Raw genomic sequence first — 13,788 nt, forward strand, 5'->3', positions numbered from 1 at the left:
AACAATTGGTGAGATCAACAAGAATAGAGTTTGAGGGGTTTTGATGAGTGATAATTAAGGAAGAGAATAGTGGTAGTGTGGTTGTACAAGGTCACAAGTAGCGATGTTGGATTGAAAATAGAGTATAAATTTATATAATAAAATGATATTTTAAAAGTCTAGGGTGAAAAAATGTGATTAAGCCATCATTTGAGTGAGAAAAAGTCATTTACTCTCTTTTTAACTGGGTAAAATGATTGGTGTCTCTGCGATGGGTTGTGGTAGTGTGGTTAGCTAACCCTATGTGGATTATAATATGAATGAGTAACCAATAGGAAAGTTGATAAGACAATAACACCCCCAATTAGGCAACTTGATTGACCCTAAAGGCTAAATCAATGGATATAAAGAAAGCTATCATAAAGAAAAGAGGAGAAAAAGAAAACTTTTTATGAAGCCTGATGATCCCACCATTCCATAACTTTGTTTGGTAACTGTCACTTCTATAAAACTATTCTTAATTCCGTTTTCATTAAAATAATTAACTATTCTTACATCAAATGAATAATCATTGGTCGTCCCAAAAATCATTCAAACTTGCATTTAATTAAGAAGCAGATCATGTGCTGTGAGGTTCAGGATAAGCATTTCTCACCATTTTTGTCTGCACCTTCTCAATATATAAAAACATATTGACATGCATGTGACTAATGTCCTTATTTTTATCAGTTTGGGTATCAAAAATTTATGTCAAATATCTTGTACGAGATTATAGTAAAAAGTGGTTTTACTACTCTGTAGAGACCACTTTATCTCAAATCAAGAATCTAATTCCAGAATGAGTAATGGTGGTTGTACTGTACTAGTAGGTCCAATTCCTATAATGTTCCAGGAGGATATACCAATAATATTTCACTTTGGATTCTTCATCCAGTCTTCGATTACATTTTTTAATGCTCATGCTGCAACTTGATTATTAAAGTAAATGATAAGAGACAAAGACTAAGGCGAAGGAGCCAATTGTTAATTCATTATGTAACATGCCATCTGAAGAAGCTTTATATGAAATAAAAAGAGCAGTTGCCTTCTGCAAATTGAATGTGAAAATGGAGATTGAGTATCAGGGGTTCAACTACCTTAAAGTGGCTACAAAAATAGGAGGGAGTTCAAAGACAAAGAGGGCATGGAGATTATTTGTGAGGAGAGTTGTATCATGGGCATTTGATAAGCTTAAGAGGAAGATGTGTAGAATCCCAGATGGAAAAGAAAAGGAAGTGAATTTGCAGTATGACATTTTAAGCTACGCAAAGAATTTTGATGATGGAAGATGGCAAGAAGAGGAGTTTGATTTCTACGGTTATGGATCATTTAGTTACAGATTCGTGCAACTGCAAGAAGAAGACAATAATATTTTGGAACTGGAATTGTAATTGGTTTGTTTGGAATCACATGTACAACAAACTTTGTCAAATATATCATAAAGAAGGTTATTGCCGTGATTTGATCTATTTTATGAATAGTTATAATAAGAGAAGGAGAACACTACATGAGTGGTGACATTATATGTATATAATACTTGGAGTAGTGGATGAAAAATGATTACCTAAGAGAGTGGGTAATAAAAGCTCCAAATCACTCACCCAATGCAATAATTGAAGATAAAATAAAATAATTTAACATGGATGGGGCCTTAGATTTTGGTTGATTGTGATTATGAATGCAAAAAAAATCACTTTTCCAACTTATACCCCATTTGCATTTGCCCTTTTACAAGAACAAAATTCCTCCATTTGGATGGCTTCACGTGCACCTCCACATATCCATAATAGCCCACCAACTTGACGATGTGAGAATCTTCAAAACTTCTAATACCCTTCATCACACATGATATGAGAGTGGTTGGGCTTAAGTAGAATCAAGAGCTTCGGTAAAAGTCACCTCGCATGATATGACGATGTGGGAACATTCAACTTCTAATACCCTCCCTTACGCATAATATGGTGATGTGGGAATGTTCAACCTCTAATACCCTCCATGTTAATAGTCTAGAGTTTAAAGAATTATCATAGGATGGATTTAGGAAGAAATTAGTTGCCAGATTAAACAGATCTAAAGCAAGATAACCAAGATAATCAAGCAAGGAAATAAAGGAATGAAAGCAAAGAACAGTAACATGATAATTTATAGTGGTCCAGCTTTGTAGCCTACATCCACTCTCCAAAGCTCAAAATAGGACATCATTGATCATCAAGAGGCCAAGTATTATAGAGAATTTAACATAGGTAAGAAAAACAAAGAAAGAACACACCCGAATAAAAACCCCTAGGCTTCTCTATGAATGCTCTATCTTTCTCCACAACCAACAAGATTGATTTATACACAAGAGTAACTCCTAAGATCAACCTCCACCTGTATGAAGCAATTTTCTAGCCGGAGATGAATAACAGAAATGATTTTTATCCATTTCCATGCTTCACAAAAGAGGATGAGAATGAAAGATGCTTGCAAGAAAGACGGATCAAATGACACGACAATAGAAGTTATCCTTATTTAAAACGACGTCACTTGCTGCATCCTATTTTAATTGACTTCTTTGACTCTTATAACAAATGTTGACTCCACTGTGGCAAAACATAAGCCACATCACCACAATTCTCCACCTTGGCTTTTGATTTGACACCCTATTTAGCCTTTGAAATTTACCCTTCATTACTTGACATGAAGAAGGCTCATGTAGAGCCTATGTTTATCAGTAGTCACTGTCTTTGTAAACATGTCAGCTAGATAATGAGAACCAGTCACCTTTTCAATTTTGATTTCACCCTTCTCAATCAATTCTCTAATGAAGTGAAGTCGAACATCAATGTGCTTGGTGTGTTCGTGAAGTACTTGGTTCTTACACAGGTGTATGACACTCTGACTATCACTGTTAACAACAACTGCCCTCTGTTCTAAACCCAGCTTGTTTATAAAACCCTTCAACCACTTAGCTTCTTTTGCTGCCTCAGTCAATGCCACATATTCCTATTCAGTTGAGGATAATTTGACCATATGTTGTATTTTAGACTTCCAACTAACAATATTTCCCAAATTGCAAACACAAAACCAAAAGTGGACTTCCTCTTGTTAATATCACCATCATAATCTGCATCCACAAAACCTTCAACACAACAATTTTCCTTTGATTTTTTTTGAACACAATGCCTACTAAACTAGACCCGTTTAAGTGCCTCAAGATCCATTTTAATGCAGACCAATGAACCTTTCCTAGGTTACTCATAAACCTGCTCACAAGGCTCACCGAGTATGCAAGATAAGGCCTTGAGCATACCATCAAATGCATTAAACTGCCCAGGGCACTTGCATAAGGAATGCCATTTCAAGCTTCTCTTCTTCACTTTGAGGACTCTGATCATGAGAAAGCTTAAAGTGTTGGCCAAGAGGTGTTTGAACAACTTTTGCATCCTTCATATTGAACTTTTGTAGAATCTTTTTAGCATAATAATCTTGCTGAACCAGCTTCAGACTTTCATGAACTCTATCTCTAATAATTGAAATACCAAGCACTTTTGAACTTGACCCATCTCTTTCATTTCAAACTTGTTATTCAACATTTTCTGCAGCCGAGATAACTCATATGTGTCTTGACAAGCCACCATCATATCATCCATATACAATAACAAGAAACTATGTGTTAGATAAGAAATTCTCTTAAAATAGAAACCAAACATAAAAGAATCAAACTTTTTGTACCACTGTCGTGGTGATTGTTTTAAGCCATATAATGATTTTTTAAGAAGGAAAACTTTACATGCTGAACCATTATATCCCTTAGGCTGCTCCATCAGAATATTTTCTTCCAGATCACCATGCAAGAAGACTGTCTTTACATCCAGTTGCTCTAATTCAAGGTTGAATTGGACAACAAGGGATAACAACACCCTAATGGATGTCTGTTTAACCACTGGAGAGAAGATTTCATTGTAATCTATAGTCTATACATGTGTAAACCCTTTTGCAACTAATCTAGCTTTATATCTAGGTGGTTCAATGGGAGTTAAGCTTGGCTTTCTCTTGAAAATCCACTTGCATTTGACAATTCTACAACCTTCAGATTTATCAACTAATGTCCATGTTTTCATTGTTCAAAAGAGAACTAAATTCTTCTTCAATTGCTTTCTTCCATTGTAATTTTTCAACCCCTGAAGTAGCTTCTTGAAAGGTCTTGGGTTCATCGCTCATTTCTTCTTCAACTTGTAAAGCATAGGCAACCAGATCAACATATCCTAACCTACTAGGGGGTTTAATTACTCTTCTGATCCTATCCCTTAACAATTGGTAATTTGTCAAGTCTAACTCATTATCATCATGATTTCCCTGTTCCACCTCACACTCACTACTTTGCTAACCCTCAAGATTTTCAAGATACCCTTCCTCACCTTGCATCTCATTAGCTCCACCTTGATTCAGGGTATGGTCAGTTTTTGAATTTTGAACCTCAAATTCTAGATGATCTAACCCCAAAGAGCCCTCCTCTGATTTTCTAGACTCTTTTTCCAGACCAGGTAGAATGTCTTCTTTAAAAACAACATCCCTACTTATAATGCATTTCTTAGATTCTAAATTTCAGAATTTATAACCCTTTACCCCATCTGGGTATCCTAAAAATATGAATTTGATAGCTCTACGTTTTAACTTATCTTCTTTAAATGGACATAAGCCAAACACCAAAAAACTCTAAGATTTCCGAGATTCACAGGATGACTAGTCCACTTCTCCACAAGAACTTTAAAACGTATTACTAAGGATGGTGCTCTATTTATGAGATAGACTATTGTGTGTGCTGCTTATACCCAGAACTTGATTGGCAGCTTAGAACAAGACATTATACTCTTAACCTTCTCCAAAATAGTTCTGTTCATTCTCTCACAAAGGTCATTTTGTTGTGGGGGTATTCCTAACTATTTTGTGTCTCACAATATGAATTTTATAGAAATTGTTGAATTCCTCATTTACAAACTCTAGACCATTATCAATCCTAAGTTTCTTCAATTTTTTTCTAGTTTGTGTTTCTACCATGATTTTCCACTCTTTAAACCTAAAGAATGCCTCATCCTTGATTTTGAGAAAGTAAATCCACACATGCCTAGAAAAATTATCAACAAAACTGACGAAGTATCTACATCCCCGAGAGAGTAATGTCTAGATGGCCCCCAAACATCTTAGTGAACATACTCAAGTGTGAACTTGAGTAATGTTGACCAGATCCAATTTTAACTTTGCTTATTTTACCAAAAACACAATATTCACAGAAAGTTAGACTCTTAGTTTTATCTCCACACAACAAGTTTTGCTTATTCAACTCTATTAAGCCCTTTTCACTAACATGATCAAGTCTTTGATGCCATAATGAAGTTTTGTCTTGAACTTCTACCCTTTTAACACATATAACCCATTTTTCTTTTCAGTATTCATAATCACTAGGGATTCTTTCATCACACTAAGACTACTATTTGCAGCTTTATAACTCAAGCCAATTGAGTCTAGTGTACCAAGTGAGATTAGGTTTCTTTTAAGGTCGGTGATATACGTAACATCAATAAGAGTTTTAGTTAAGCCATTATGAACATTCAGCCTAACAGTACCTATACCTTTGATATGACAGACAACATTATTTCCCATCATAACTTTCCCACCATTTAAGAACTAATTCTACCCTTAGAAATGACTAAGACCTTTGAGTTTTCATATCCCTCAACTACTACCCCAACACTACCTTCCTCACCCTCTTTTTCATATTTTTTTGTTTTTGTTTTTTTCTCTCAAGACAATCTCTCTTAAGGTGACATTCCTTATGGCAAAAGAAAGATTTCCATTTCCTTGATTTGGATTTCGACCTATTCTTATTTTCTCCATCACCACTGTGTTTATCTCTCATCCTATTTTCACTATCCTTAGTCGAAATAGCCTCTACGACCTCTTCTAATTTCAGTGTTTGTTTACTATATTTCAAGGTTTCCACAAAATTAGAATATGATTTAGGTAGTGAGTTTAACAGAATCACTGCCTGATCCTCATTATCAATTTCTACAAAAATGCTTTTTAGATCCTGAATTATTTTTAGAAACTCATCTTTGTTATCTTTCAGTGATTTCTGCTCATCCATTTGAAAACCAAACAATCTTTGCTTTAAAAACAACCTATTAAGAATAGTCTTAGCTTGATAGAGAGAATCTAACTTGTTCCAGATTTCAGCAACTGTCTTCTCCTTCTTAACCTCCCGAGGACTTTGTCACCTAGTCCAAGGATCAAGGAGCTTTTGGCTTTATTCAGCATGTCCAACTTCTCAGACTCTATCATGGTCTCCAGCAATTCAGTCTCTTCTTTTAACGCCAAGGCCAACCTTTCCTTTATCAACACTGCTTCCAGCTTCATTTTTTATAGATCGAAATCATTCTCCCTTGTAAACTTTTCAAGTTCAAACTTAGTAGACATGATTCTCAAATTCGAAAAACAAAGAATCATAGTGATAATCAATCAAGCGAATCACTCCCAAATGACTAAATCCTAGACAACTCAAGAAACCCTAACAAAGCCCTAAACTAGGCTCTGATACCAATTTGTTAAGAGTCTAGAGTTTAAAGAATTATCACAGGATGGCTTTAGGAAGAAATCAATTGCCATATTAAACAGATCTAAAGTAAAATAACCAAGATAAAGCAAGATAACCAAGATAATCAAGCAGGGAAATCAAGGAATGAAAGCAAAGAATAGTAACACGAAAATTTATAGTGGTTTGGCTTTGTAGCCTACATCCACTCTCCAAAGCTCAAAATAAGATATCATTGATCATTAAGAGGCCAAGTATTATAGAGAATTTAACACAGGTAAGAAAAACAAAAAAAGAACACACCTGAATAGAAACCCCTAGGCTTTTTTATGAATGCTCTATCTTTCTCCACAGCTAACAAGAATGATTTATACACAAAAGTCACTCCTAAGATCAGCCTCCACCTATATGAAGCAATTTTCCAACCGTTAGATGAATAACAAAAATGATTCTTATCCATTTCCATGCTTCACAAAAGTGGATGTGGATGAGAATGAGAGATGCTTGCAAAAAAGACGGATCAAATGACACGACAATAGAAGTTATCCTTATTTGAAATGACATCACTTGCTGCATCCTATTTTAATTGTCTTCTTTGACTGTTGACTCCACCGTGGCAAAACATAAGCCACATCACCACTACTTCACACATGATATGATGATTCCTTCACGCATGATATGATAGTGGCTGGGCATAGGTAGAATCATGGGCTTACATAGAAGTCATCTCGCATGATATGATAGTGGCCAAAAGCCTGTGAGTTTATGTAGAAGCCATTTCCAAGGCTTAGGTAAAATCACTAGTTTAGATAGAACTCACCTCCTAATGCTGAAAGAGAGAATTCAATCACATATATATACCATAATAACACCAATTTGGCGATATGAAACAATTCATGTTATAAAACCATCAGTTTGTCACAAGATTAAAATTAAAGTGACTAATTAAATAGCTACGATTACGTTTGGTACACTTTTTTGAATAAAATTTATAAAATCTTATTCTAAATATAAGATTGACGCATGACCAGCTAGATCTAGCCGATTGTGCATCATTCCAACGCCAATAGTCGATGGTGGTAGCAGTAGTGGCTGGCAGGGGGTGATAATGGCTTGGGTGGGTGAGAGTGTTTTTGTTAATTTTTAAACTTTTATTGAGAAATGTGTTGTTAAATAGAGTAAACGACATTTTCCCACCCAAGGTTTGGCGAATCTGCAAGTTCCCACCACTGGCTTCATAAATTGTAGATTCTCATTCTTAGATTAGCACCATTATTTTTTTTCTCAAAGTAACCTTTATATCTCAAATTTCTCTCAAAGAACCCTCAGAGGATCCCTGCCAAACCAAGAATTCGACTTGATTCCGGCATCATTGGACCTCCCCAACACCACCATCAACATCCCCTTATCCTCCTCACCAAAACCCCTAACTTTTCCACCCGATTGCATATCGGCGAGGTGTTGGAATTTGGCTAGAAAAGGGCAAAAAAAATGCAAAAACCTAAGGGAGAGGCAGCAAGGATCGGCGGGCAATTGCAGTCAGCGATGTTAGGGGTTTTGGTGGGGGGAAGCCGGTAATGCTATTGGTGGTCTTCAGGGTGGTTTTTGGTGTTGGGACTTGTTGAAATTTGGATGAAACGCTGATTGATACTAAAAGCGCCGGCTAGCGATTAGGGGGTTCAATCATGCGGGGAGGTTAGGGGTTTTGATGTAGGGGTTGAGGGGATTGTAATAGTGGTGTCAAGAGGGGTCGATTATGCCGGAAACATACCGAAATGACCTGAAATAACTGGTGGGGTGAATTAGAGAAGTGAAGGGTTATTTTAAAATTTTCCAGTGGGGTGAATTTGAGAAGTGAAGGGTTATTTTGAAATTTTTATCTTTAAAAGAACTATTTTACCCTTTTAACTGTTAGATTAAACAGTTATCTCTTAATTTAAGGGTGGGAATCTGTAATTTATGAAATTAAGGTAGGAACTTGCTGATTTGCCAAACTTTGGGTGAGAAAATGTCTTTTACTCTATTAAATATTTTGAATGGAATAGAATAAGATTAAAGTTTGAACCTAATTAAATTTTAAAGCAAACACGTGTTAAAACAAACGGAGGCTACTATTACTAGTCAATTAGGGTTTAGGATTGACAACTCCTACCCCTCATATTCTTGCGCCTTAAACAACAACAAATATCTGTGTAATGTGTGGTCAATAAAACCTCATTTTTCCCGCAAGACGTCGCATTCGAAACATCCTTTCAACCTCAACTACAACCGCTTGTTTATTTTATTTTTGTTTTTTAAATTAATTTCGCTCCCTAATACTTATTGTTCAAAACCCTAATTGTAATAACATATTTTGTAATATACCTCTAAGGTAATCTTACGTTTCAGTGTCGATTTTATTTGATTTTCTTATCATGGGGTTTTATTTATTTTCCTACATAAATTCATGTTTATGTTATGGTGGCTGCCAATTTAGTATTTAATTTTAGTAGGCACTTCGAGGGGCTTGGACCTCCAACTTTGTACTCACAATTTTGTAGGCAAATGAATTGAATTCATTGATGTAAACAGTGGAATAAATAAGCACAGACATTGGACTTGGTCAAAAGACTACTACTAGACTGACCCATAACATACGCTACTTAACTGACCATTATCCTACTAAGGATAATAACAGACCACTAACATAAGACCCGACCATATGGCCTAACACGTACTGAATAAATAAACTAACTACTAACAAGTAGACCCAATACGTGAGAAAAATAAAAGCACATGAGCAACTAAGCCCATTAGCATGGCTCAACCCACTTAAGCTTCGAACATGACCCCTAATAACCTGGGTTTCATAACATTGCTCCCCTCTTCAGGACCCCCTGTCCTCAAGGGTGGGAGATCGTTGTAGGAGCTCTTCGCGATTCACCCATGTCGTGTCCTCTTTAGCCATGCCTTTCCACTGAACTAGAAGCTCGACACCTGCTCTGCGTTCCTTCTCAATCATTCTTTGATCTAACACCATCTTAGGTTTGGGCTCGAGGGTTCCATCTGCTGCGATCTTTGGTAACTCGAAGAGGGTCGATGTCTATTCTACGATCGTCTACTTCAAACAAGACACGTGAAAAATAGGGAAGATTTGTGAGTTCGGTGGCAGATTTAGCTTGTAAGCCACCTTCCCTATTTTCAATGTCACAGTGTATGGTCCATAGTATCTCGGTGATAGCTTCAAGTTCCTCCTTACTACAACAGAAATTTGCCAGTAAGGTCGTAACCTCAGGTAAACTCTGTCGCCCACCTCGAACTTGCGCTCTGTTCATTTGTGATCCGCAAACAGTTTCATCCTGGCTTGTGCTTATTTAAGGTTTTCTTGGATCAATTTATGAATAAAGTTTTGATCTTTAAGCACTTCATCTACTCCTTGAACTTGTGTAGCCCCTGGTTCATAGGGCAACATTCTCGAAGGAGGCTGCCCGTAGACTACTTCAAATGGCGAAACCCTAGTTGAGGTGTGCTCAGAAGTGTTGTAAGCATACTCAGCTGAGGCTAGCCATCTGGATCAGTCTCATGGCCTATCACCTGAAAAACACCTTAAGTAAGCCTCTAGTGCCTTGTTCATCACCTCAGTTTGGTCGTCTGTTTGTGGATGATAAGCTGAACTGAGGAGGAGTTTTGTGCCATTGAGCCTGAATAATTCCTTCCAGAATTGGCTAATAAATATTGGATCCCTGTCACTCACAATAGTTAGAGGAAAACCATGTAATTTAAAAATGTTATCCAGAAAAATCCTAGCCACCGTAGTTGCTGTATATGGGTGTGAGAGTGATATGAAATGAGCATATTTACTCAATCTGTCTATCACCACCATGATCACTGTACGTCCTCCTAAGGGTAGTAAACCCTCAATGAAATCCATGCTGATGTCCTGCCAATTGTTGGTGGGTACTGGTAAGGGTTGCAGCAGACTAGCTGGATGAATGCTTTCCACTTTGTTCTTTTGGCAAGTATCATAAGATCTGATGAAGACTCGTACATCTCTCCTCATGCCAGGCCAGTAAAACTCTTTTTTTTTTATTTTTTATTCAAGCATATGTTTTATATACCCGTGTGTGACCCCTTAATGGACTGTTGTGGAACTGTTGTAGGATCTCATGATGGTGGGAATGGCACCAAACTTCCCAAATGTAACTTGCCCTTATAAAAGACTAGGTCATTGAGGACTTGGTACTGAGTTTGGTCCAAGATTCTCTGATGGTAGTTGCTGAAAAGCTCTAGCAACTAGGGATCTTGGAGGTAAGTCTTCTTCAACTCCTCTATCCATTTGGTATGTATGATACTGATTGCTTGAATTTGTGGCTTTGGTTTGTGGTTTTGGTGGAGTATGTGTGGTTGGGGTACGACTTGTTTGATGATTGGTTGGCTATTTGGTGTTGGGATTGTTGTTTGAGTGGTTTTGGGGTGGTTTGGTGTATTTTCTAGGTAATCTTTAGGGTTTGGTTTTTTAGTTTGGGGAATTCTTGACAAGGCATCAGCAACTTTGTTGGTTTTCCCACTTTTGTATTCCACCAAGAAATCATAACCTAACAACTTGGAAATCCACTTTTGTTGAGTACGGGTCCCAACTCTTTGCTCTAGTAAATACTTTAAAGCTTATTGGTCAGTCCTCACATTGAAGTATTGCCCCACCAAATAGTGTCTCCATTTTCTAATAGCCATCACCAATGCTAGCAACTCCTTTTTGTATGTAGACAGCATGAGATTCCTCCCCTTTAATGCTTGGCTTAGATAGGCAATAAGACCACCTTTTTGCATTAGCACCGCTCCCAAGCCTTCACCTGAAGCATCACACTCTACTACAAAAGTTTTAGTGAAATCTGGTAGTTTAAGGACAGGGGGACTAACCATTGCTTGTTTCAACCTATCAAAGGTTGTTTGGGCTCTTTCTGTCCACACAAATGCATTCTTTTTTAGGAGGGCAGTAAGTGGTGCTGCAATGGCACCATATCCTTGTACAAACTTCCTGTAATATCCTGTGAGTCCCAAAAAACCTATCAAAGTCTTCAAGTTTCCGGGTAGTGGCCAATTTTGCATGGCTGAAATCTTCTAGGCATCGGCTTTCACTCCATCCCTAGAGATCAAGTGTCCCAAATACTCCATTTCATAACTGCTGAACACACACTTGCTCTCTTTTGCAAACAACTTATGAGCCTTCAAAATTTCCAGCACCATGCTTATGTATTGTAGACGTTCCTCTATAAACTTACTATAAATCAAAATATCATCAAAAAACACCAAAACAAACTTCCTTAAATAAGGCTTAAAAATGTCATTCATCAACCCCTGAAAAGTTGAGGGAGCATTGGTAAGCCCAAAAGGCATAACCAAAAACTCGTAGTGACCCTCATGGGTCCTAAAGGCGGTTTTATGCACATCCTCTTCATGCATTCTGATTTGATGATAACCAAAGCGCAAATCTAATTTAGAAAAAACTTCAGCACCATATAATTCATCCAATAATTCATCAATGTTAGGAATAGGATACTTATCTTTTATCGTGTCTTTATTAAGGGCACAGTAATCGACACACATCCTCCAGCTCCCATTAGCTTTCCTAACCAGCAGCACAAGGGATGAGTAGGGGCTTTGGCTTCCTCTTATGACTCCACTGTTCAGCATCTCAGCCACCAAACGCTCTATTTCTATTTTCTGGTAATAAGGGTACCTGTAGGGTCGAACATATGTGGGTTTAGAGCCTTCCTTGAGTTCAATTTTGTGGTCATGGCTTCGTGGAGGGGGCAGGCCATGTGGTTCATCAAAGACATCGTGGAATTCCATTATTATTTTTAGCACTGCTGGGTGCACCACTCTCTTGCCCTTGTCTTCTTTTCCTCCAATGAGTTGCAGCCATAGTCCTTTTACCAATCCCTTACGGAGCTTTGGATCATGTTCCTTCTCTTCTAGGGTCTCCTTTGGAGGTTGTATTCTTGAACTGGACCTCACTACCTTTGAAATTGAATTTCATGGTTAAATCTGAAAAATTCCACACAATAGATCCGAGACCTCTTAACCAATCCACTTCTAAGACCACATCACATCCTCCCAAAGTTAACACATAGAGATTAGCAATAACCTTAGCATTTTGTAAATTAATTGCCACTGCCCAACAGTAACTGTGCAAGGAATGCTATCCCCATTAGCTACCTTAACTGTCAGATGGCTTTTTCCCACTGGCAGTTTTGCTCTCCTTGCTACATATGGATCCACAAAACTATGTGTACTTCTTGTGTCAATAAGAATCAAAACTTTCTGATTGTTAATAAACCCTTCAATCCTCATAGTTTTTGGAGCTAATAAACTTGCCATGGCATGCAAAGAAATGCTTAATAGTTCCCTTAACTCTTCTCCCTCCCTAGTGGGTTCCTCAGATTGGATTAGAGCTAGCTTCCCTTCACTTGACTCAACTTCCTTTTCAACAGCTTCTTCCAATCCCTCCAACAGAAAAATTCTTGGCTTGCTACGTTTGTGTCCCAAGTGGAACTTCTCATCACAATTAAAGCATAATCCCTTTTCCCTTTTCTCTTGCATTTGGGCTTGGTTTAGTCTTTTTAATGGGAAATGAGGTTTTTCTGTTTTGGGTTAAGGCATTGGAGGGATTTCTGGGTTTAGGTTTTGGCTATGGGGGAGTTATTCTTTGTAGGGGAATTGGTGTAAGGATTTTAGGGTTGTAAGTTGGCTTTGGTAGGGCTAGATGATAAGTTTACCCGAGGTCCCCATATGTCTCCTTGTCACCTCTTCTTCTTGCAATTTTGCTAAACCAAAGGCAGCTAAAAGTGTATTAGGTTTGAACATAGTTACCATAATTTTCAATTCATCATTTAGGCCACTAATGAAGGTAGAAATTCTGAATTCTTTTGTGAGTCCCTTAATTTTGTTAGATAAAACTTCAAATTCGGTTTGGTACTCTTCAACAGTGGATCCTTGCCTCAATTTAGTGAAAGCCCCTATGGGATCCTCATATGTAGAGGGTCCAAATTGTATCTTGAGGGCTTTGGTGAAATCCTCCCAACTCCCAATAGGACCCGAGTCTTTTAACCAACCAAACGAAGATAAAGCCTTTCCTTCTATATGGAAGAAGACAATATCTAATTTTTGCTCATTAGGAGTGTGGAAATAATCAAAAAATTGTTCAGCCTTAAGGATCCAAA

Source organism: Pistacia vera, unplaced genomic scaffold, assembly GCF_008641045.1.
Source record: "Pistacia vera cultivar Batoury unplaced genomic scaffold, PisVer_v2 Contig195, whole genome shotgun sequence".
Taxonomy (NCBI): domain Eukaryota; kingdom Viridiplantae; phylum Streptophyta; class Magnoliopsida; order Sapindales; family Anacardiaceae; genus Pistacia; species Pistacia vera.